Below are 25,919 nucleotides of genomic sequence, written 5' to 3'. Positions count from 1 at the left end.
AAATCCAGATTTTTCTGTCTTCAAGACTCCTGGGAACTGCTGGAGAAGAAGAAAATTAAATGTAATGGTTCATATATAATTCAGAATTTTGTTGCTTTTTATCATTCTCAAAAGAGTAAAAGTGACCTACTTTCTATATGTTGTAGTTTAGTGGGAAATTCCCCTGACTCCCAGTGTTAGCATGCTTGTTCTCCTCTTAAGCAGGTGCTAACTCCCATCTCTGCTTTACTACTGCTGGCATAGTATGTGCTAAATGTGTTGTGACATTCTTTCCTCTCAGTGTAGAGTGAAGATGGTTGTGCTCCTTCCCAAATTCCAGTTTTGTTAAGCTTCTGGGATTAATGCAGGATCTAAATTAATTTTCTGTATGTTTCTTGTCAACCACAGTAGAAGTGATTAAATAACAAGCTCTCCTCTAAGACTGATGTTTTTAGAATCAGTAAGTTATATGTAATGATGACTTAAAAGAGAAAAAAAAGATAAAGCTAGAAGACATGGATAAAAAGGCACCACTTCTTCTTTATTTGTTACAATATATATTTGGAATAAAGTGTGAAAGGATAATTAGAAATGTTCTTGGAATTCTGACAAGAGTCAATATTAGCTTCAATGTAAGGATGGATTAGAACTGGAAACATTTCAATCCAAAAGGCTTCTTCCATTCCATGTTTACAAAATCCAAGGAGGACAGTCTAAAAAATCTGGGTGAGGAAAACTAGGAAATTGGACTTAAGGTTACACATCAAGGCTGTCTTCATTTACAGTACAATACTTTAGAAGTATGCTAGAGAGAGTATGAAACCAATCAGTTCTGATCCTGCCCTCCAAGAAAAGCCAATATTTAGTTTTCTGGATCAAGCTCTCTGTGGAGGAAAAGGAGATATAAACTTAATGAGTTTATACTTTTCCATCACGTTGCTGAACTTATCAATGATTGAGTAAATTCTTAAAATTTTTCACTTCTTTTCCTATTACCTTCATAGAGACAGATAAGAGAACATGTTAATCCTCTTTTGCTGAAAAAGGAACTTTATTGACCAATAAGGGATTCTGGGCTGTAGGATGGACATTTTTCCAAAGAGAATTTGCTACACAACTTGATTCTCAGGTATATATACAAGAAGAAAAACAAAATAATGCTTTTCATTAAATGAAATGTATCCTTTATCCTTCCTTTCATTAAATGAAATGTTTGCGGGGAAATGTTTGAAAAATAATCATGGTTTTCTTTAGCCATGTTCTATTTAGTTATTTATTTGAAGTAAGCAGTTTCCTCCAGCTATGGGTATTAGACCAGTTAGCAAGAGGACTTGTTCATATATTTTTACCTTTTTGGTCCAAGTCTTAGGAGTTGGGAGTTCGGTTCCAAAGGGAATGAATTTACGTATGCAGGACACGTTGTTCAAGGAGCTAATACTTACAGTAAACAGAGGTTGCCTAACTGTTGAGTAATGCTACAATAGTTATTTCCAATATTTTGCAAGAAACAATGTTCATGCAATGTTTTACCACTAGCAATTTGTTAGTGGTTTTAATTTAATGCCAAAAAAATTGCTAAGTGCTGTAATTTCAAAAACATGGAGCATCACATATTGGGAACTACACCCTCTTTATATTTTTGTAAGGTAAGACATATATAAAAGATGCACAGGTTTTTTTTTTCTCCCATTATTGGTACTTTAAAATCGAAAAAGTGTAGGAATGCTCTTGTAACATCACAAATAATAAATTATATCATTGAAAGGAGATGCATGTGTGTGCAACTTATGTTGCAGGTTAAAGAGAAAGTCTTTAAAAAATGCTTAAAAGAGGTCTTTCTCCAATGAATTAGGTCAGGAAGGCAGATACAATCTGAAGTGGCTTTATTTCATCTTCTGTTTTTGGAGAAGTGATGTGTTTACATTGTAGTCAGGTCAAAACTAGCAGTACTACAAGTCTATATGCAATTCTTTGTGCAGTGTATTACATTTATTGTGATTAATATTTGAATAGAAAAAAACATAAAGTGAATGAAAATAAATTATCTGTAAAGTGTCCCTAGATCTCCCTCACTCCAGATCCTATAAACATTCAGAATACTGCTCTACTTAGTGTAGCAATACTGTTAAGCCACTTCTTTGTAGCTTAACAGTATTGCTGGAAGTTTTCCTTTCCACTGGAAATAGGAGGCAATTTCCTAGTGCAGGTCAGCTTTAACAAACAGTCCTATTAATGCAATTATCACCAAGTTCTTCCATTTGAGATAGAAGCAAGCTCTTTCTTATTTTAAAGAGGGATAGCTAAAGGATAACGTGGATGAAATTCCTTTGAAATGTCTTACTCTTGTTAAGTCACAGAGAGAAGCAAAAGATTTATCTCCTATGCTTTTGCTTTCTCTACTGCTGTGGCATTTATGTAGGTATGCATATCTATGTAAGTTTACACATATTTACATGTCTATATTTAATAGAGACATAGTCCTCAGCTAGATTTGATTAAAACCTACTTTTCTCTAATTGGACATTTGAGTCCAAAGTACTGGATACTAAGCATGAATATTCTGAAGGGGACCTAGGAGTTTCCCAACATTTCTTCCACCAGTTTAACAACTGTTTGATTGCTGGTGCAATCCTATCATTATCACCTTCTTTAAAAATAGCAACATAATTGTTGGCCTGAAGTTAGTAAATTCATGTGTATTTTTTCATGTGGTATAATACTGTGCATACATACATACACACAGTTTTTTTCACAAAAGTATCTACATTGCATTAGCTGTTGTGGGTTTTCATTCAGTTCCAAGCTGATTGGTCTTTGCCTGCTTCATTTTGTTAAAATCTGAATAAAATTTTAGGTGGCCTTTTGGAAGGCTTGCCTTCAATGAGGGCCTAGAATTTAAGATATGAGACATATTAACTGGTTATTATTTCCATCAAACTCACTCCCAATTAACATCCACTTGTGCATGTCCAACTATACAAGTAGGTTTCTCCATAATTTCTCATTTCTCTAATCATTAATTTTTTAATAACTTGGAGCAGAACCTGTACCAGGGAGTCTGTGTGGCTACACCTGTACGTTTTAGTACAGAAAACCCAAGAAATATTTAGGTATTCACACTAATGTCACCCTCTAGATCTTGCTTTGCAGATAATCTGTTCCTTTAAAATACTCCATGTCTCATATTATTTGATGAAACATCCATAGAAGAAGATTGGCTTTCCATACACATGGTGGTACATGGAAAAATATCTGTAAAGGTTTGTCAGACACCTCATGAAATTTTTGATGGAATGCTAGCTTGTTAGCTTAAAAGCAAATATGGAGCCATGTCTTGTAACATGGAGAAAAAAGCCCGGTACTGATACAATCACATGAAGGAAAGAAACCTGTGCAGGAAATCTGTGACTCTAGCTAAAGAGGCAGGTTAAGTGTAATGAAGATGCTGGCAAAGACTGTGCTTTGGGGTGGAAAAGAAAGCATACCGTTTTCTGGAAAATGACTGTGAGAAGGAGATGAAGACATGCCGAGCAGGACAGGTTCCAACCACCCAAATACACATCAGGGGTGTGAGTGCTTGGGCAGATATCTGCAGCAGTGCAAGACATGATGTAATCACAGATGCAGAATGAAATAGCTGTTCTTTGTTGTGAAAAATGGTTCCACATCCTTTCTTCGGTGTAGTTAAAAGAGCTTAAATAGAAAGCAAAGGAAGATACAAAATAAAAGAGAAGAAATTAGTGCAAAAAATGCAAAGTGATGAAGAGGAGCTAATGAGGTGGATTGAGATGTGGAAATGGTGTTAACAAAATGAAAATAATGCTTCTGTCAAAATTATGTATGAGAATGATGGGAGTCAAATGAGAAAGCTGAATGTAATTCCGTTACTGTGGAACTGAATAGCATGAAAGGAAAAATGAAGGAAATGTCAAGGAGGCAGCAGATAAAAGAAAGGTTGTGTTAGGGTGATATGTCACTGAGGAAATTATTTTCACAGATTGGTGTATTGTCTCCAGTGTGTTTCACTGCTTATTGCCTTTCAGAACTGATAGCTTTCTGATGATTGGATGTCAGAATATTTTGTTCCACAAAGGAAAGATTTGCTTATGGGATTTCATATACCTGTTTTGTGTGCTATTTCTTGTCATTAACCATGTCTTCTTCCTACTGCCCTTTAAACTTGATGTAATGCTGGTTTATACATCTCCTCCTAAAGAAACACTCGACATGAGCAAGTCATAAAAGTATTCTACAGAGTTTGCCAACACTTGAGGGCAGGAACACTCAGACATTTTTGAATACTTTGGTTCTAATTTAGCACTAACTGGAACATACCTCATCTCCACAGTGTTATTTTCTTTAGAAAAGAACATTGGTTTCATATACAGAACAAAAGGATGATCATTAAAACCCATCTGTGGGCCTCTTTAATAAGCAGAAGCATGAGATAACCCAGAGAGCTTTTGCACAGCAGTACATTGAAACTTCATGTCAGCAAAGTTTGCAATGCTCAGAGATTGTTGGGAAGTAAGAAAGTAGAAATCCTTAACTGTTAACCAACTGAACCAGTAACCAACTAAAACTCAGTCCACACTCTAGCAGATATGAATGTGTCCTTTGATACTGCATTCCTGGAATCCCTGACCAGTATCAATGAAGTGTCCTTATTTGCATATCTAAACATTTATGGGGAACTTCTTCCTCTAGAGGAGTAGAAATACATTTGACATAAAGAGTGCAGCCTTTTTAATATCCACTTGAAACACACATATTTTTCCACCAGTGGACATTGCTTGGACCAGTACAGCTGTGAAATACACAGAAAAGCTGGTCAAGAAAAGGAAAAAATTACCAAGCAGGAATACAAATTTTGAAGCATGAATTATCAAAAATTCTCATCTTCCATGTGAGTGGATGCTAGAAAATTTTATTATTTTAGATTTAGTTGCATAGGATCTGGTAAAAATTCAGATTTAGATATTGGAGACACATATAAACACTTTACCATATGATAAAAAATTGTACTTAATATATGAACCATTATTAGTAAAATTAAAAATAGCTGGTCACCCTGTTTTTCTGGGTTGTGTGTAAGGTTAAAAAAAGTCCAAAACTGCACCATTTTGCTGTTGAAAATGGGTGACCTTCATATTTCTTTTCCTGAAGGTGAATGTATATGAAAGAGATAAGCTAGAATGGGAACTAGCAATATGTCAGCTATGGCATGTGGGTTGTTCATATCCAGGCTGTTGCCAATTCAAAAATGCAAACTAAATGAAGAGCCACTTCTCCATGGTGTAAGGTGGAAGAACCTACATTGCATTCATGGCAGGACTAGATGATGTACTATAAAAGGCTGCTGTATTTTACCCCTTGATCTCTAGAATACTGTAAGAGGGAAAAAAATATGGGGAACCTTGAAATTCAGAGCCAATTGTTCTTCCCAAGTTTTGCATGGTTCTCAGGATGGTGAGTAATGGGTTGCTGTTCTGCACAGCAGCACAGCTGTACAGCTACTGGATTTGCTTCAACAAAACATCAACTTTTCAGTAAAAAATTGGCTGCAAGAAGATAACAGATGTACAAAAGAAAATAGGGAAAGAATAACTCTTAACATCTTTATATTTTGTTTACTAGGAATTTTTAAAGGGAGAAAAAGCTTAACTGTTATGGCAAGTTGACATTTTTGCCCTTATAAACTATTTTTATTGTACTAATTTGTTCATATTATTGTACCACAGATAAGAGCACTGTTGTTACAGCTTGGCAGGTTCATAGTCAACCTTCCTTTTCCAAATACTTGTATCTTTGGTACTATTTAAGTGGCAACAGAAGCTGGCAAGAATCTATGGCTACACTTGTTCTTTTTAACTATGAAAAACACTCTGGTTAACTCTTGTCTTTGTTTAGCTTATTGTTTCAGTTTCTTTGAAAAGACAATGGCAGACATTTTATGGGAGCGAATTATGGTTCAATCTCTAAGAAGTTTATTTCTGTTTGCTAACAAACTAGTCTTTTGGGGGTTTGTATTTCTTATAGTAGCAGACATGGACACTAATTCCCAAATATGGGCTTGTAATTCCTGCATCGGGTTATAGTCACAGAAATATAAAAGGCACAGGAACTAGGAATAGTGACATAATCCCACAAGTGTTACAGAAAGAGAGGTCATAATGCCCTTTAAGTGAAGCTGTGACTGGAAATGTTCAGGACTTACTGTCCCAGTAAACCTATTGTCCTCATTATATGAACTCTTTGCGGGCACCAGACAAACACATAGCAGAAAAGCTGTCTTCTGCCCAGAAAAGCTTATTTTCTAATTTACATCTTCTTTGAGCAGCTACTGTCCATAATAAATCTCAAAAAGTTGCTTTCTCTTAATAGTGCATTAGAGTTTTCACTGAAGCAAGTGCCGAGCTCGGGCAGCGCTGACCTGCACCTGCTCCCGAGTGTTTCCACTGGAGTGGCTCTGGTGCTCACAGTCCATCCTGTTCCTGCCAGTGCCATAAAAGCTGTTTGCAGAGGCAGGGAAGGGCAGGGAAGCAGGCTGTGGTACTTCCTGAGAACAGCTTCCCAGCTCTGCAAAACTTAGAAAGTCAGGGACTTCTTGAACCAGAAATAACCATGTGGGTTTGAGGTGTCTTTGCCTCAGGGGATTTCTCTTCCAGGAACTTGTCTAGTTTTCTATTGAACCCATGTCATCTACACTTGGGGCAGAGTGTTCTGGTCCAAAATTGCATATTGTTCTGAATGTGACTTGTTTTGCTGGTTTAGAGGCTGGTACCTGCAAAGTTTCCAGGGTAGGAAAGTAGTGCTTGTTAGGACAAGCAGTACTTTCTAGGGATGGCCCCAGAGTAACCAAATGCACACTTTTTTTTACAGAAAAAAATGATGAATATTATGATACTGTACCAATGCTTTAAAAAAATTGTATTTTAATAACTAAAATCTTCTATAGGTGCTAGCTAACCAATATAATGTCAGGAAAAGTCACTAGTGATGGGAAAAAACCCAAAAAAACCAACAAGAAAGAGCCTCTAAACAATTGTTCTGCCTAGAAGACCCTGTGTACATAACCAGATAGTCTTGTTCACAGCCTTGGAAGAAAAGACAGACAAACGTGTCTTTTGTTTATGCATCACTGGATTTTTTACATATAGTGGTTCAGGAATTACATCACACAAGGGTTTTACTCTCCATCTCCTTTTACAATTCACTTTTAGATATGGTATGTCTACAACATAGTTATAAAAATTATTTAAATTGACCTACCCAGAACATCATGCTGCTGCAGCTAAACTGTGCAACTGGACTCCTAGTTTACTGCCAGCAGCAGTGTCTCCTTTCCACTGTGGTAAACTGCCAAGTAAACACACACCTTAACTTCCAAAAGTGACCACAGGAGTCTTCATTTGCTACTCTTTTTTCAAATGTAATTTTCACTACTTGATAATTTGAATGAGCAGTTATCAGAAAGAGGACATTGAAACATTTGCATATCTTGCAAGTGAAGTTTTGCATGTTGTAAAAACAAATTCACTCTATAGTTTCACATGAATGCTTAAAATAATTATTAAACAAGTCTTTGTTTTCATGCTGGGCTGAGGTTTCCTTCCACATCTGTACTAAATTGTCCTAAGGAACATTGATTCAAAAGAACTAGATTGTCTTTTAGTAGCATGGTAGGGATAGGCAGATGAGTCATGAAGAAGATTGCTGTTATAGTTGATGTCAGGAAAAAAAACCCCAGTTTTATGTATTATATTTCAGCAAGTAAAATACATAAAAATTTGGTCTCTTTAGCAAGATCATCTGGTTTCACTAAGTCTTGTGTCACCCTTTGAGCAGTCTACCTTCTATGTCTGAGGGATGAAATGCTAGAATATTAAAAAAAAGTTAGAAGTTTTTCTGCCAGTGTTATTGCCACTAGACAATTTTCCAGCATGTGATTGATGGTTAAGGTTTCTGCATCATACATAATAATTCCAGGTGACTTTTGTAGACTGCATTTAAGTTGAATGGCATCTGATGTAATTGGATGAGCAAATTGTCCTTTATCTGAACAGTGGACCCTGGACCACCAGTTCCTGCAGGCTTTCTCTCCAAGAAACATAAATAATTGTCTTTTCTGAGTTATTCCTTTACCTTTTTTTTGGAGGGGTATTAGATTTCATCTATCTTCCTGGGAGTGAGGGAGAGCTGCGTTACACTCTTAGGAATAATCTGTGTTACAAAAGAATGCTTTTCTTCATAGTACTATTTTGCAAAGTATGTATGTGTGGCAGGAGAGTTACTTTTATTTTTTGAACTCGAGGCAGATAGTGTATAAAGTTTATAAAGTTCAGTGGAAGCCCATAATCAAATCCTGTCTGACCTATTATATAATAGACATATTATACATTAGGATTTGAAGAAACGACATTAGTATAATATAGGAGGAAAACCCAGTGTGAACCAGCCTTCTTGAAAAGGGATAAAAAATACATTAATTTGTGATAATACTTATTTTAGGGAGAAGGAAATGAGCCAAAGTAGAAATTATATTAGTCTTTGCAGTCTTGCAAAGAAGAGTGATGTATTTAAAAAAGCAGCTAAATAATTGTGGAAGTTATGCTTTGACATTTGTGTTCTTCTCTCTTAATTCTATGTATGGCCACATGTATCTAAGGCAGGTGAAGTCAACTTTTTGGAAACAATTCTAAAAAGTTCTGCTTTCAGCTGCAAATGTCAAATATCATCCTAGTGCTGTTTCTGATTTCTCTCTTGTGATGGGCATTGGCAAAAATCCAGAGAGCAATAATGTAAACCTGATTTTCAGTTTTGAGTTAGACACATAAAGAAGAAATTTCTGATCTTAAATGTAATTTGATGTAGAATTTGTCTTATACTTAGACAAGAATTAAATATTCTGTCCATATCTGATTTGCTTTTTATTGATGATCTATAGATGGTGTGGCCATTATTTCTGTGAAAAACTGCTCAGTTTTCTTCAAACATTTCTCCCTATGCTGTTTTACCATCTGGTGATGAATATAAGTAAATATTGTTATTGTAAAGATAGTCTCTAGTCTGGCCTGTAACGTGTGATCCAAATTAAATCTTGGCTCTCTGGGGAGTTTGTGATTTTTAGTGGTTCTGAGTATATGTGACTGAGAGTATGTATAAAAACCACAAACCACCAAGGTCATTTTTATTTATTTATTTATTTGCTTTGGAGACCCTGCCCCTACTTGGGAAGGGGGTGCTAGAAATCTGGGTGCATGAGGTAAGTCCTTCTTACATATGGAGTGAATTAGGAAAGGCTGAGAGAGAAAAATACTGCATTTTCCAGCGTCCATCATTATGAAACTGGAATATGTGTTAAGCAGCTGCCAACTTTACATGCTGAGCAGAATACTGACAGTAAGCTTGTCATCTTTAAGTTGCTCATTTTACCAATATGTTTCTCTTTGGTCTTGATGGAGGGAAAATCTTAGGCAATCTCAAATATATTAAGTAGTGAAGCACACCAAGTTAGAATTGTTTAAATGGAAAATTTAGCCACATTAATAGTGCATCATCTTTTTTCTATTAAGAAAAAAAAATAGCAAAGGTTACAGGACAAAATTTAAATAAAACCAAGTTAAATAAAGACAGAGTGGCCCCATGGTGGGAAAAGAATTAGCCTAAAACAGCTTGAGAGGAAACAAACACATAGCAGGTCTATTTTCTGTATCTGTAAATAAATACAAAATTAAACACTGAAAATTGACCTAAGAGGCTCTCCTTGATTTTGGAGGAGATAATTCATTGTTAAAGTCAGAATAACAACAGGCATAAGTCAGGTGTAGTTGAAAAAAGAATTAAATTCTTAAATATTATTCAGAAAAGTATTTAAAATAACACCAACAGTGTGTGGAATGATATTCTTTTGGGCTGTAGTTGTCTACACGATATAATTCTCAGTAAGTAAAGGAAAACAGGGGAAGGGCTCACTTTTCTGATTTTTTTACAATGTGAAATTCAGCCATTTTTCCAGATGTCTCTGTACAGATGTATCCAGTTGGGCAAGCCAAAAGGGTATTCTGCTGTTTCATTGAATAGAGCTCTTTGTAAATTTAGCACACTACATTTATATAGTATTTGGCTAAGCAGCTACCTGAACTGATGCAGAGAAAGCAGATGAAATATACTCAGATTTAGTATCTTGTGGTTTCACTTGTTCTGAGAAATATTTTTCTCACTGAAATGTGAAATGCTAGTGTGAACTGAAATTAGGTCCTTAGAGTAAGAAAACATCTAGGACTACATTTTCAAAGATATAGAAAAAAAATGACTGCAAAACATATTCTGTGAATCAACCATATAATTCCAATATGAATAATGAAATAAATTTTAATTGCATTACTAGAGGATGAATTAAGCAGTTCCCAACTGATTAAAATGACATTGTGCACTTTGAAACAACACTGAATAAAGCACCAGATTGGAAACCTTGTGAAACCTTGTGATCAGAGAAATATTCATAAGTTCTGATCAAGTATATAGTAAAGACAGGCCTGACTCAGTGTCCTTTGTACCCTTATCCAAAGTAAACCAAAATGGTGAGGTATGTAACATTCCTGTTTTTAATGTATCATTCAGGATAACTTCCATGATTCAAATTAACGCACTATGAATACTCCTGGCTTCTATTAGGAACTCTATGTCCCCTCTTCTGGACAGCAGAAATTATTTTAATTGCATACCCTGCATGCTGGCATAAAAGAAACATTTTCACTTACTCTCTCAGTTCCACAGTTTAACTCAAAGTGTTAAAAGTGCTTCTGCTAAATATAAACCAGGTTTTCCACTAGCTCTTTTATATTTTAGATTTCTCAATATTTCTCAGTATTTCTCTTGATTTGGCAGGTCAGTCTGTTTATGGAGGCACTGACCACGATTACCTTCCGTTGGTTTTGCTTTTGCAGGAGGCAATAAGAACTTTGTAGAATCAGAGTTTTTTCTTAAGTTTCCAAAGTTCTTCTAATTGAGAGATGAAGAGAGACAGAAAACTTGATGGCTTTTTAACAAATACATTTTAAAGTGTATTTGCATGATGGCAACATTATTAATTGAAACTATTTTAAAGAAATATCAAGTTTGTCCTAATCTAAAATCCTAAAATCCTAAAGTCCTATAAAAAGCAACACTCTAAGAGCTAGTAGTCTAAACATGCTAATATAGAATAGGTCTAGTTTAGGAACATAAAGTTGGTGAGGTTCAATCTCAAGTTGCTTCTTGAGTCACTGCTGTGATCTACAAAATAGCTGCCATTTGATAGTTCTGGTTTCAGCTTTATCTGAAGCATTTCAGTGTGAGAATTGTACGGGAAAAGTACAGTTCTACTAATAAGACAAAAACTGACAGAACTGATTTTGCTGTAAGCAAAAGTAAGCAAAAAATTGCTGTGAATTGGAATGAAATTTGTTAAGTATTGGCACCAGCACAGCTTGTTTTAGTACTACAATTAGAACGAGTCTGCAGCCTTCATATATCCAAACTGACATCAGTCTGGAATGACTTTTCCAGAAAGAGTAGTATGGTGAAGAACAGAATAATGTGTAGGCATCCTCAGCAGTGGCATGCCAAACAATGAACCATGTGGTTTACTTGTGCAGTTTTTAAAAAAAGAAACTGCTACAACTTGACTGTATTTCCCTACATCCACCCAGAAGGCTGGACAGCGTGCAGAAATGGATAATTTAAGTGTGTAACTGGGATGCATGTTTAAGAAAGATCTACCCTACACCATAGTATGAAATGATCTCATGATGTGTAAATAGTTTTTCCAGATTAACTATAATCCTGAAATTCAGGAATATTTTAAATCACCCTGATTACATAGATAGATTATAGTCTTTATGTGTATACACATGATATACATAATTAGAGAAATGTGCTTCATTCAAACCAACTGCAATCATGAAATTACTTTTTCCCATTAAACTTCACAGGAGGCTGTGATTACATCCTTTTTATTTTTAATATGAGTTCCCTGCAATTCCCAAGCTCTCAAATGTTTCAAACCAGCTGTAGTAGTAGGACTTTTAATTATACTCTTGCTTAGTGAGTGACATATAGCTCTTTCTCAGTTTGAATTAGCCCTGGAAAAACAGATAGGAGTAATATGAACTAAAAAATTAAATGCAGAACAGCTGTGGACAGAAATAAATGCCTTGATTGAAAACACTCCCCTGGTAGTTTCCTTGAATGTTGCTATGGTAGAAAAATTGCATTTTTATTATAGGTTTTCTAAAGTGACAGGTGTTCTTTAGAGCACCTTTCCTGTGCTTTTACCTTTAATTTTAAAAACTAGGTTGTTAGTTTGCAAGTTGCTTTGATATATTGAAAAAGACAGCACATTATTTTTCCTACAGTGACTATGTGTAAATTTACCATATGTAAAATGCATTTGGACAGAATCTTTTTGGGAAAGGGTCTAGCCTGCATTGGGTGGAATTTTTGATGATTTAGAGGTTATTAATAAGCTTCCTGTAATTGAAAAATAAAAAATCATGAAATTGAACTGAAGGTGATAAGCTTTATTAATTAAAAGTGTATTTTTTGATAAATTGTATTTCTCTTTTTTAAAACTTTTAATTTTGAAAATATGAACATTTTGTTTTAAAAATATAACCTGTGCCACTATATACAAATTTTTAATTGAAAACTTTATATTTGATGCATTTTTACTTAGGGTAAAGCAGGTTAATAGTATCTGAAAAATGAACCTGAGCCTTATTTCCATCACAGTAGCAATTCTTCAGTGCCATGGGAGTTTTCAGAAAATAAGCAGGAAAAGTGTAACAAAAACACTGAAACAAGTCTGTCTTAAAGTATGGTCTTTGGAAATGGCACTTCCAACTTCCCAGGTGCAGTTGGATTGTTAACTGTGTCAGTAATTGCTCAGAATCCAACAGATTCTGGGTTTGGTGCTTCTCAGCTCAGTAGGACTTTGTGTAAGCAACCACACAACTTTGAAACAAACAACAACTTGGGGCAAGAATCCAGAACAGTTGCAAAAGCATGGATTTTTCTCTTTGTCTTGAAGTAGTTGTGTCATTGCTGAGCATGACTTTTCATAACGGGCTGTGCTTCTAAATTCACTTTCTGTCAGCTTTGTCTCGTTCATACTCAGGATTTAGCTAAGTGTTCAAATAGACATCACAAATCTCTGTTGACTTCCATAGCTAACCAATGACATGAACTGAAATTTAGAGACTTGCTTTTGATATCAGCATGATATTGGCCTGAGATAAGTGTTACAATGCTTGCTGGGGACTCGGTACGATTAGAGACATGCCCCTGCAGAGTTGGCTGGCAGAAACTGTGGCAGCATGGGGCAGAAAACCTCAAGTTCTTTGGAATGGCAATATTTTAGAGGAGTGATAATACTTGTTTCAGCTCAAAACCTCTTAAGGACATCCTTTACTTTGGGAAGTTGAAAGTATGTACCAAACTCTCCCTGAAGAGTCAAATGGGAAAAATTTCTCCTGGAGTAATTCAATCCAAAAATCTAACTCACATGTGTTGACTCTCTCTTCTGCTGGAGGAACGTGTCTCTCTTAACCAGTTACAGAAGGTGTCACAAGCAGCTAGTTTAGGTACCTAACTCTGACATGTGGCTTGGGAATATGTGTAAAATACCCAGAGCAGTGTTTCAAAGACATTTTGAATGGTGTCATTTTTGTCCATTTCACAGGACATACTACCAGAAGAAACTACACCAAGCTCCTTTTGAAATCTCTGACTTAATGCTCAAACATGCAACACTGCTAATGCTGAATACCCTTTTTGCATATTTTTTTTTGCGTAAGAAGTTTCTATAAGCCTATGTAGTTCTCTTGAATCAAGCAATATCACTACTCAGAGTTTAAATTCTGGATTCCTTGGCCAGATTTCTATTCTTTGAAAGGTTATAGCAGTCTTCTAGCTGGTATTAATAAATAAATGTGATATTTTCCACTAGAAAAAATAGCTAAAGTCAGAAAATTTCAGTTCATATAGCATAAATGGCTGCCATTTCTGTCACCTGCAGCTTCTCAAAGATTGATACATTTGCAGTTTTTATATTGCAAGATAAGCTTCATGAAGCTGTACTAGAGAAAGAATAGAGAATGCAGGCAAATGTGGATTTTGCCATTACATCTGAGCATAAATCAGCTTGCTTCATATTGCTTCCAAGTTTTCTGTTCTTATTTTGGATTAAAATGAACTAGTTTAAACACAAACTAACGCAATTATGGAGAAAAATTATTGTTCTTTGATTTTTGTGTTTTGATAAAAGTGATGCAGTTTTTAAAAATCTGATGTTCAGCCTGAATACTTAGGCTATTTCAAGGATCGTGTCATTTAGCTGTACAACAGCTAAACTTTCACCACCAAAATTTAAACTTGAATTAATACCTTCATCCAGGCTGTCTGAATGTGAATTGAGCATGTTCTACAAGATCCTAAAAGTAGGCTACAAAAATGCTGCTTTCCTAAATCCATTTGATTTAAATGGATTCCTATGTAGTATTTTCAGAATTCCTCACCACAGTTAGTTTTGTTCTGGAATTAGATAGCCAGTTGCTTTTTCAGCTGAAGCAAAACAAAATAAACAATGCAAAATTGTCCTCAAAATGAACACTGACAATAAAAGCCCAGCTGCTGTAAGGAGAAGCTGTTAATTCTTACTGGTGTAGGGATAAATCACAAACTCTAAAGGGCTTTCCTAGGATACATCCAGAGAGGAGTGGGAGGACAGTCATTGCCTTCCTTTACTTAGGCAGCATGAGAAGGACATCTCAGCCAGATCTTGGACATGAAATTTCTTCCCACTAATGAGAACTATTTTTAAAGCACTTAGAATGTTTTGTTAGCTATAGCAATAATAATGGAGTTATTAATATAGCTTCACTCTGTCTAGACAGATCTATATCTAGCTGAAAATGATGAGAACAAAAAGAAGAGAAACAGATTTATTTCTGAATTCAAACATCTCTAATTCCAAAAGTTTCACTGAGTTCCCACCACCCACCATGCTGAAATGACACTAGTGTACAAGAAGTTGGCAGAACAAGATGCTTATGGCAAGTGTGCACCGTTACTTTTTTGGATTGCACCAAGCACTCACTGTCATGTTTAGCAGCCAGGGCTCAAAGGTTACTCAAAGGCTAGAGCTGATATCAAAAGTCAGGTGGCCCAGTTACACAAATAGAACTAGAATTTGGTGTGAACCAAACAGATGTGTCACCAAATGTGAGAAATAAATTTGTAAAGGGTTCTCAAAACCTGACTGAAAGCCCACACAGTCTTGTACCTCTGTATGTAAACTCTGAGATAAGGTGTGCTGACTTAGAAAGGCTATGGAATAGAGATGATGCTGTGAGAGAGAGATTGAACTAGAAACAAGTTTCAAACTATGGCCTTACATAAAAACCAGATATTTTGGAGAATTAGAACTGTGAAAGATGCATTGAAGCAAGACCACGTGGGGTTAAATAATAGATGATTGGTGTTAGAAGTGTTAGCAGCATTGTGTGGCAAAAGCTAATAGGCAGAAAAACATTTATGACCAAGAAATAGGTTGGCTTCTGATAGAATAGCATTGAGTTTTATATCTCTTGTGTCTCACCCTGCTACGAGACTGATAATGGAATAAAATCTTTTAAAACACCTCTCTGTTGCCCCATCTCTGTAGAGCTGGGAGTTTCCAACACCCAAACTCCTGCAGATCAGCACAACTCACCTGTCCTGTCCCCTCTGGAAACCTATGGCCCTGTACCTTTGCTCCACAGGCCAAGCAGCCTCACAACCTCTCATCCTTCCAGAGCAAGCAGGTGCTCTGTTCCCCCTGCAGCAGCCACGTTCCCTCCTGCTCCAGGTAATCTCTTACAAACCTGTGCCATGTGTGACCACCTACCCCCAGAGAAGCTGTCCACTTCCTTCCTTTGCTCAAGGAGAAGCTCTTCCTCTGGGAGGAGCTCCCTCAAGTCAAGGAGCTGCCTCAAACTTTCCTGTAGAGCAAACTGCCTTCTTCTTGCCTAAGGTGCTATTTTCCCCCTACCACCTACCAGGTTCGTGGTTTAACACTTATCCAGGATAAATTATAGCTCTCATGTAGTAACAGTATTGTGCAGTTTTTATACCATGTATTGTCTGGCACTGGAAATTTGGGTAGCTCCTGATGACAAAGATGATTCCCCAGACTAACTCTCACTCATTGAACCGTTCATTCTTTTCCTAATGTTTAAATGTGCATTTCAAAATTGTTTCAGGATTTTGTGGGTCTTCCATTTTTTTCTGCTAGAATGTCAAATGCTTCAACTCCACTGAAAGTAAAGAGCATGACTGCAATGTTGACCATTTTTCTTTTAGTGGTTCATAACCCTCCTCAGGCACAGTGCAACTCTGTGGAAATATTCAGTGGTTTTCCATATTTCTGGATGTTTTAAACTCTACTTATTACTGTAATTTAGTATTTCCATCAGTGAAAAAAGGTCTTGAGAAAATGTGCTTGCAGAGCTCCTCATTGGGAGGGGAAGGAAGAGGGAAATACTGGGTATCAGTAGGGGTGACAGTGTTACTGTGGTGAAAGCATCATGCTGTTGTTATATCCTTGATGCCAAATTGGGAAACTGCACAAGGGTCCTCTGCTAGCTCAATCCAAGTTTCCAAATCCTTAAATCCCCCAAACCTGTATCCCAGCAGATATCACCCAGCCAGCAATCTCATCTTCCCTGATCTCTATGTACCAAGGCCTTTCCATCCATGATCAGTTTACTCCAGTACTATTGTTGCTTTTTCTTTGCCAGGTCACCCCAGACTCCTGAGATTATGTCTTGAAGCTTTCTCCTCCACTGTGTCCTGGATACTCATCTGTAAGTTCCCTATTTCTGTCTACATTCAAATCCTTTTCCACCTGGGCATTCACCCCATTAACCTCCCTCCCCATTCCAAGTCTCTATGTCTGTAGGAACAATTACTGACAGGTCCATTTATGTTTTTAAAGCTATGGATTTATGAACCTTCCCCATGTCTTCTTTCATTCCCTTGGATTCTAGCGCCTTCTAGCTGGCTGAACGTCTCCCCTTTCTTGGATTAGCCCTCAGAAATAAACATGCCCCAGCCCTTGTTTCTGGCAGAACTCTAAGAAAACCTGGAGTCTGGCTGCAGTAATCAAAAATCTGCTCAGAGGGCAAAGAAAAACAGAGACGTTTGGGATGAAGAGTCCATATAGAGCCCTGTATAAACTGCTGTCCTTCAGTTCTTGATTTATTTTACCCCTGGTGCACGCTTTGCTCTTGGTTCTGTAATCACTCAGGGCAAGAAGGTCAGCTCCTAAAGGCCCACTTAAATCAGCATCTGTGGTCCAACTGATCAGCGTTACATAAGATGAACTTCAGCATAACATAACCGGTCCCAACTGAAAGGTACATTGCTCCACAACATATGCAAAATACATGATCATGTGAAAGATGAACAAATTGCTTGGCTTCCTTCTCCAATTCTGTAATCTCTTCCATGTGGGAACATGCCTGCACTCATTCAGAGCCCCCATGGCCTCCATGGAGTTCTGTCCTTCCCTGCTATGGCTCTGGCCATGAAGCAGTTTGACACGATCCTTGAAATGACTTTTCTGAAACTCTTGTTTCCATAGGTTGTTTTGTGAGGCTTTAATGAGGCTGAGGGAGAAGCAGAATGAACAGGGAGAGAGGAACCTGGGTTTGTGCCAGAACATGTGGTGGATAGTAGTAGTCTGATTTCTAAAATGGAGGTGTTGCAGCCAATGAGCTCAGTATTTCCCATATTAATGAATTTTAAGGTTGGCAAGAAGCTGCTTAGACAAACACAAGAAGCGTAACTAGGAAGGATAAGAGATACTCTGTTAATATTACTCTCCCCACCCATATTTGTATGTACACAAAACCCCCGCTGTTTATTTTAAATTCTACTCAGATTGAACAGTGAGATGACTTTAAATGACCAGTTTGGCAGCAGTTTGGAAATATTATATCCAGAGAGAATTTTATTCCCAAACTGAATTATATGTAGCAAACTGCAAGTTAATAATTTGGCCATGAAATAAATAATAAGATAAAAGTATTTCTTATTATCAGTCAGCCATGTGTATTCCAGAACAATTAGTGGTTTTGATTATTTGGATGAGGTTTCTGTGTTGGCACTTGCTGGGAATGCAGCAAAGTGACAGTGAAAAAGAGTAGTATAAAATTTAAATTCTTTTGATACTGTCCAGAGTAGCAATATTTTTTCCCCTGAGTTATTGACCTAAACATCCATTTTGATTTTATTTAATCCTGAAGGGGATGACGCTTCAGGCTTTTTTTTCTTTTTTAACTAAAAATGAGTTGAAACACTAATTTTCCCAGGTTTCTTAGCTTTCCAAAGCCTGCTGAAAGGAGACAGTATTTGTTTATACCAGACTATTCAGTTTTTTGAAGGTTTCCATTGGAACCACTGTAGAAAGATAAAATGTTTTGCACATTTACTACTGTATATTCTGTTGTAGTTCTAACTTCAACACCAATATATTTCCTTTGCATTTGTGCTTTGAATTGGTTTCACTGATGAAGACACAATAAATTATACATAAAAAGAAAGTGATCTTCTAAGACGATGTTCATTAGGCAGTTCTAACTTGTAATGCATCAGAAACCATATGCTTTGTGCATTGGCTCACAGCTGTAAAACTGACTTGAAATTACCAAATGAAGGCTTGGTGCCAGTTTCCAGTGAAACCAATGACAAAACTTCATTTATTTTGATGGTTCAGAGTGAACTGTGCAATATTCACAACTACAAATTAAAAGTTTTTGGTATTGAGCCAGTCTCATTTTTCCTTCTGCAGGTTTGTAATGCTGAAAATATAGGCAAACCCCCTCCCCCCTTTTTTAGTGTATGAAGATATTAAAAAATCTAGTCTGTTTTTCAGTCATTTTAGTCCCTTCTGTTTTTTCACTGCAAACCAAGTAACCCAGGGAAGTCAGGCTATAAGGAAAAGGAGACTGAAGTGTCAAGTGTTTCTGGTCACACCTCAAGTGATACAGAGAGCAGCACGCCTGTGTGAGCCCTCATAGCCTCTCAGGGGGTTGGAGGGGCAGGTGCTGTCCATCAGTGTCCATGGCATTGCCAGATATACCATTCCACTGCAGATTCCATTCATAATCTGACCCTGAGCTCAGGTAGTAAAAGGAGAGACCATTTACTTTGTGGGGAGAGGGCTGTTCAAGCACCAAAAGGGCATTTTGGGAAATGTTCCCAAAACATTGTTAAAAATAGATTTAATTTATTATTATTATTGCTCTATATTGTATGGAACTGTCTATCATCTGCACTAGGACAAAACTTGTAACATGCCTCCAAATTAATGATGGAAGTCTTCCAAACTATTGAAGGGATTTCTGAGCATACATCCTCTTGAAAGAAAAGTGCATGAGTGGTATCTCTTTCACATTTCTCTTTTTTACTTTCTGAAGTGCTTTTCCAACTTTTAAAAGATTTCTGCCCCTTTTAACCTTAGAAAAGAGGCTAGGCTTGTGTCTTTTAGACTGAAAGTGTTCACTGTTTAAGAAGTCTGAGCCTCTTAGCAGGGAGTTCATACTGGACTTCAGGTGAAAACCTATCCATAATCCTGGAATCATCATGAAGCAGAGCATGTTTGAGGCATTTACAGCTGCCTGGCATTGTTGCTGAGGGACAAATTCAAATGGCTGATCTGCCAGGCTTGTCAACACCTTTGAAATGTGCTGCCTAGCCTGGTCCCTCAAAAGACACCTTGGAGAGAGACAGGGAGCCAAAGTGACAGACAAATCCAGAGTCCACCTACTTGTCGCATTTTCTCCCCTTGTTTCCTTTCCTATTTTATAATTGCCTTTCTTTTTGCTTGTTCTTATCCCAACACTAATGTTGTAATATTGGTAAGTGGTTTAATTAGAAGATTTATTAACTTGTGTTTTTAATCTTTTTACTGAGAAAAAGTACCAAAAACTGAACATCAAAATAAAAGCTATTACACAATCCAATAGTTGGGTGCAGTCTGTCCCCTTTGAATTCCATGGCTAAATTCCCATTGGCTTTCATGGGAACCTATTAAGGAACTGGCTAATGTTATTTTGTAATATGTATGCCACATGGGGTCTCAATTTAGTCACTTAACTAAAGGCACCCAAACAAGTGCCCTTCTTTTTTATTGATGTGAATGACTCAAGTAACTAAAGGGGAAGACAAGTGCCTATTTTTAGTACGTCCACAGTTGAATATGGTAACCACAGTCCAGTACCATAACATCATTTATATGGGTTGGCATTCATCAGTCACACTGGGAATGGCTTAATAAAGAGTGCTTCAAAAACACTTGTGTTGTGTATATCCCATAAATCTAAAGTAAAAGCAGATAGCAAAAGAGAGAAGTAAATATGAAACAAAAATCTGTGATTTGCTTGACAAAACTAAATTAATACCTGTCTGAGGCTTTGTTTCATGTTAGTAATTAATCACCTTTTTCAGTTAATTTCTAATATTTCAAATAATGAATGTCTTAAAAGTACGAAGCAATTTAAACTGTCATCAGAGCTGGGATAGAGCTTGTCTGGAGCAGCATTCTGCAATTTGGTGAAGATCCAAGTGCTTAATTTAGAGCAAAAAGAGTTCAATGGTCTTGGTTATTAAACACCAAACTATAAACAAGTGCTTCAATATTTGGGAGATCATGACCTCCAACATCACCTAATTTTTAAAAATTAGGTTTCCAAGTCACAGTAATATAAACTAAGACTCTTAGAATTTACAAAGCCATTGTTTGCTCTTTTCATAGGATGAATATTAAAATTTCTCTTGTCTGTTTGAGGATTAAGGCCAAATCTGATTTTTTGTTACACCTTTGTAAAGAAAAATTGCAAGTTCCACTAGTTTTAAAAAACTGTATCTATTGAGAAAGTATGGTCTTTATAAGAATAGATGTATAAGTATCTCCTGGCTTTAAGTGTTAACCAACATATGCATCACACAGAGCATATGCATACGCCTGTCTCTTGAGACACCATATTTTATTCCTTTAGCACTTTGGCGTGTGAGCTTTGTGATTTATGCACATATATATAATGAGAAAAGTCTCATAATGTTTCCCTTCTCAGTGACACAATTGTGCTGGAGTTCTTTACTTTTTGACAGCTTTCAGTGTGTGATTATGGGTTAGACTTCTTTTGGTAAACCCTGAACTATTCTTCATTTCCCCTGGGGAGCTATGTACAGCTTCTGCATATTTATATCCGTTCTCCATTTTTTATTTGGATCTTCTCAAGAAAGTGACAGAATTACTTCTGGCTTGTACTTACTGGTGTACAAGACGCCTTTTTGTTTAGGACAAAGACATATTCCAGACTTTTCTAGTGTCCACCTTTCAAGCCTCAATCTTACAGGATGGGAGATCCTAATCTTCAGAATTATCTCTGCCAGTGTTCTTGCTTTGACCTTGTTTGGGTCTTTGAAACCCACATATGCTTGGTCAGGTTGTGTCATCCTACTTCAACAAAAGATTTTGTCCAGCAAAATTTGGTAGGGCTTGAGAAGATTCCTTCACCCTGAAAAACTTTGTTGCACTCATCCTTGTTTTTTTTGGCTGTTAACCCCAGAATCAAGGCACCAGTTAAATTTGCCAGGAAAGTAATTCCAAGAAAAAAGGTACTTACCATATTCTATGTCTTTATCCCAGGAGATGTCTGGGTCCTAGCAGGTTGACTGTGTCACTGTTGTCACAGTAGCAAGTCCACTGTGAGTAATGCAGTCTTTATAGACAGTGTGAGTACACAATCTTTTGGGATAGTGCCAAGTGGTTGGAAGCAATCTCTGCGTTGTCACGATTGCTGGGACATGACACAAACCCAGGCCCTTCACCACTGACATGGTGAGTGTCCTCAACCCTTTGGGCATCTGTCTCCTGCACCAACTGTCTGAATTGATGTGTTAAGACCACATTTCCCTCATTAGCCCCAAGATCCAAACCAAGATTTCAGTACCAGCAGAAGTTCCTTTGTTTCTCCTCTGAATAAAAAGTGCATTTTATGAGAGGCAATGGATGCAAACAACCATGGGTGGGCAGAATGTCTGTTGGAAGCTCATTCTTCAGCAGAGACAATGCCTTTCTGCATTGCTGCTGGGTCTTTTGATAGGCTTCAGAAAGAGCAGAAGAAAAGGAGTCCTTGGCCTTTAGTGATAACTGCCTAAATTTCATTCCTAGAAATATGTGGAGTGTATCAGGATGAATACTTACACTTCTTTCAGACACCAGCTTGACATGTTCTGCTTCTGTGGCTGTTTTGTTATCTTTTATCTTTCTCCAGGAACAAGTCAAGCCCTGGATATTATTGAAAAGACTAGTGTGCCTTTTCATAATTGATTAATTGAGTAAAACTTGAAGGTGGTGCTAATGACCTTCACTTACATCCTTTCTGTGAACCTGCAGCACCTTCCTCACTGACATATCTGTCAAAGATGTGTTTATTATTGAACAGTGCTTCCTTTGGAAGGATAAGACAATGTTTTTCTATCATATCCATTCTTCATGGGAAGTTTCTTTCAAGAGCTATCCTCATTTCTGGGTCAGAATTCCATCTCAGTCAGAAACTTAAATTTTGTCAATTATTCATGTCTTTCCTCCACACATTGAGTGCTAGTAAAGCTCTATCTTATTTCTTGTTTCTCTTCTTATTTCTGATTTCTGACAGGATAAGAAATTCCAGGTGTTTTCTGAGGCTCTTTCTGTCAGCAGCTTAACGATCTGGAGATGTTATCATCTTTGTGTGCAGACTGTTCATACAGATGAGAGGTTGTCATGGCCTGTTTTGAGACTGCAGTCAGGACTGCACCCATGATTGGAGAGAATGCCACTAGCTCTTCAGCTAAGTGGGTGGTAATGCTGAGAAATTTCACCTTCCCTGTCATCTGATGAGCATGCCTGTGGTGCTCTTTTCAATTTCATGAGATCCTTGGCCATCCGGGAGCAGCTGGGAATGGTGCTGCACTTGGCAGCGTTCTTACAATTTTTATTGGTATGAAGAACTTCCATTACCTCTCTGGGGTAAATATGCAGCCTTCCTCTGGGCTCATGTTGTGTCAATATACATGTGTGCAACCACTATGAAATAGAAAACCAGCTTATTTAAAAGTAAGACATTTTCTTCTAAGTATGTGTAGAGATTTTCTGCTTGCAGAGGACATAAAGAAAGACAAAGAATAACCTTTTCCTCCAGACAAAAGAGTGGAAGGGAAAATAATATAGAAAGAAAAATTACATAGTAGAGAAGGGGATATTTTCCCTACCTTCTTCCATGGCATGACCGTATTTGTGTAGTACATCCATTTGATGGTAAGTTGCCTCTCTTCCTTTTCAAAATCTGCATGTCAGAAATGCTAACAGAACTATTAGCACATTGAATGGGCCATCATACTGCTTTTGGGAAAGCATTAGCCAGGGATGCTAAATCTCACTTCTTGCTTTCAAAGTCTACCACATGAATGAATATCACTAATCATCACTGTTAGTCATTAGCAAGTAACCACTTGCAACTACTGGGATCTAGAGGCAATTTTTTTTCTGAACTTGCTTTTCATGCTGACATTTGCTTAATTAGTAGCAATAAGGCAGCTATGCTTGCTACTGGGGTGAAAAAAATCTGACACCTGCTGCATCATGGGTATAAATATTTCATAAAGATCCTATATTTTCAAGTGATACCCAGTAGTTCAGGGTTTGACTCTTAGCATGAGGGAGCCCTTGTCGACTGCTTGTGTTAATTTTCCTGTTGCTTGCCTTCTTCCAGTGCCCTTGAGAAACTTGCTTCACCTTAACCCCAGTTTTATGGATGTCTCCTTTTTTGCATCATAGATAAGAAAGATTTTGTGATGCTTTTCTGTGCTATGTTTAGAATCTTAAATTCAAGACCTGGATTTCTCGGACAAATCCAAAGTTAGTCAGGACCTCCCAGGGTCTGTCCCCCAGCAAGAACAGAGAAAAAGGAAGCCACTGCAGTGGTTGAAGGGCTGAGTTATACAAAAGGTTACTAAACTGCCCTGGCACCCACCTTCTTTCTGGGCCAGAAGCAAATTTGAAAAAGAAACTGCTGTGCATCACTTCCCTAGCAGAACATGCTGCAGACAAAAGGAATCGAAACCACAACTAGAGAATTGGATTTCCCCTGCTTTCTCCAAAATAAATATTTGTTTGCAACAAAAGCAGCCGGAAGAATGAGACTTGTACCTTTGACACTAAAAGCTTGTGTGTTTGTGCCAGCTGCAGTAGAGGTATGATCCTCCACTAAGTGCTACCTAAGGTCAGGCTGAGCTCCATCTCCCTCAGCTTGTGAATTAACATCTTCAGCTACTTGTACTAAACCGAGAGAAGAAGAAGGCCTAGGGAGTCCAGCAGGAATCTATAGCAAGTGAAAAGCAAAATGAGCAGTGAGGCTGCCTCTTGGAGTTGCTCCCTACAATGCTCCTTCCAAACAGCAGCATCATTTCCTCCACAGCCATTGTCCAGCAGCCTCATGTGCTGGCTTCTGGAATGAGCTCCAAAGAGATGAGATTGGTACAAAAGTTCTGTATAGGGGCCCAAGCCCAGCAGGCAGCTCACAGCCATTTTCTGGATAAGCAGCTCCAGGAGATGGTTAGCAAAAAAAAGAAGAGCAAAAAATGAAGGTGAGTTCTTGGGAGTACAAGGAGTGTATTCACTTCTGGATGCTGCCTTTGAAAGGATCCATGCATCTCTTAGCAGGCTCATTCTTTAAACAAGCCCAGTACTACAGATCTGTGCTTTGAGCAGCAGCTTAGCAGTTAGAAGCTTAAACTAGAAAGTGGACAGCACTGGTCACAACACCCTTCCCCTCATGGTTTGAGTGGGTTTACACACCAGTTCTCCATTTTCTCAAAGGTGGCCCAAAAGAATATATTCCTTCTGTGAGTGGTAGGAAAGGCAACAGATTACTAGTAGAGGACATAGCAGAGCACTGTTGCTAGCTGATGGACTCAGCTGGAAAAGCCATTTCTGAACTCTGGAGAGCTGTTCATCAAGCATCCTCATAGAGAGGCCGTGCATGTGACAGATATTCTTGTACTTTGAAAACTGAGTGCCCCATAACTTGGTTTTTCTTTGTTTTTCTTGTATCTTATGTTTCACTTTTTGTATAAAGGTGAAATAAAGAAAATATATGGGACAGAGATTTGCCATTAAAGGGTCAATTTTTAAAAGCAGTTACCACATGAGATTATCTAGAGCACCACAATTATGGCCTTTCGCAAGCTGAGGGAAATGTTGTGGTGTCTCATATGGCACCATTTGCTAACACTTAGCCAGAAGAGATTTTTATGGCCAGCAAGCACTCTAAATTCATAATGTTTAGCTTCACTTTTTTTTTCTTGTCCACTTTTCCAGTTCTCATTTTCAGCTGTTACCTGGCATGAATTTGCACAGAAGAACCTCCCCTGTCATCTGAAAGCCAGAAAAATCCATTCGGATTAGGAGACGGAAGGAGATTTAGAAAGAGTCTCTCTTGGATCATGCTTTTGCCTTCACAAAAGCCATATTTTTATTATGCCCTTACATAACCTGTCCCCTGTTTCAAATACTGCTTGAAAAAAACCTCATTCGTACAAGAACATGACCAGCTGAGTAAATAAAAAAACCTGTTGAACTTGTGGATTGTACTTACTGAGGTCCTAACTATTTTGATACATGTGCCTGCATAGCAATACTTTGGAGAGAAATTGTGATATTGAGACACATGAAAACAGTTGGTAAAGGCTACAAGTTAACCTGAAAGCATATTCCTGGTAACACAGTTAAAGGAAAGGGAGAGGTGCTCAAAGGTAAATTCAGGTCATTGGCATCTTCAAAAACAAGACTTGGATGACTTATAAAACAA

General features: G+C 37.4%; 1 long non-coding RNA gene across 1 annotated transcript in view; it reads left to right on the top strand.

The window, feature by feature from the left end:
• Positions 1-25,919, top strand: part of LOC143694418 (uncharacterized) — a 232,274-nt gene that overhangs the window by 153,541 nt on the left and 52,814 nt on the right. The window contains exon 5 of the long non-coding RNA XR_013182892.1: positions 16,800-16,865. This is a non-coding gene — a long non-coding RNA (uncharacterized LOC143694418). The remainder of the gene's footprint in view (positions 1-16,799; positions 16,866-25,919) is intronic.

Source organism: Agelaius phoeniceus, chromosome 6 (assembly GCF_051311805.1).
Source record: "Agelaius phoeniceus isolate bAgePho1 chromosome 6, bAgePho1.hap1, whole genome shotgun sequence".
Taxonomy (NCBI): Eukaryota; Metazoa; Chordata; class Aves; order Passeriformes; family Icteridae; genus Agelaius; species Agelaius phoeniceus.
This window is presented reverse-complemented; position numbering and strand designations above follow the sequence as displayed.